The following is a 738-nucleotide window of genomic DNA, read 5'->3' as shown; positions in this document are numbered from 1 at the left end:
GCGTGAATATGCCCTTTTCTGTTTGGCATGAACACAATTGTGTAATTGTTTAATTCACGTTGTTAAATTACAAAACTGATATGTTGCTTAGTTTTGTAATATTTGGCTTGTCACATTTTATAATTTTGTAAGATTTTGTACTAGAGGGTTTTGGGGTTTTTTGTTTTTTGTTTTTCGAGACAGGGTTTCTCTGTGTAGCTTTGGAGTCTGACCTGGAACTCCCTTTGTAGACCAGGTTGGCCTCCAACTCAGATCCACCTGGCTCTGCCTCCCTGGTGCTGGGATTAAAGGCGTGAGCCTCCACCGCCTGGCTCACAAAAACCTCTACTATGTTGAGCAGTGGTGGTGCACGCATTTAATCCCAGCATTCAGGAGGCAGAGCCAGGTGGATCTCTGTGAATTCAAGGCCTGCCTGGTCTACAAAGCGAGTTCCAGGAAAGGCGCAAAGCTACACAGAGAAACCCAAAAAGAAAAAAAAAAATTCAGGAAATGCTATAGATTTACTAATGAAATCCTCCTTTGGTCTGGATTGGAAACTCAGTCCATGATTCCCAATATAACAGAACTAGCTTGCAACAAGGACAAGTAGGTCAGCCTGTTTATTTAGGGGTAGGGTGTGTGAGAGATTGGAGAGACAGCAGATCAGTTAAGAGCATGTGCTCTTGCGGAGAAGTCCCAGTGCTACATAAGTGCCTGTAACTACAGTTCCAGGGGATCTGATGCCCTCTTGCCTCCATG

This window comes from Onychomys torridus, chromosome 1, assembly GCF_903995425.1.
Source record: "Onychomys torridus chromosome 1, mOncTor1.1, whole genome shotgun sequence".
Taxonomy (NCBI): Eukaryota; Metazoa; Chordata; class Mammalia; order Rodentia; family Cricetidae; genus Onychomys; species Onychomys torridus.
The sequence above is the reverse complement of the archived record's forward strand: the minus strand, read 5'-3'. Positions refer to the sequence as shown.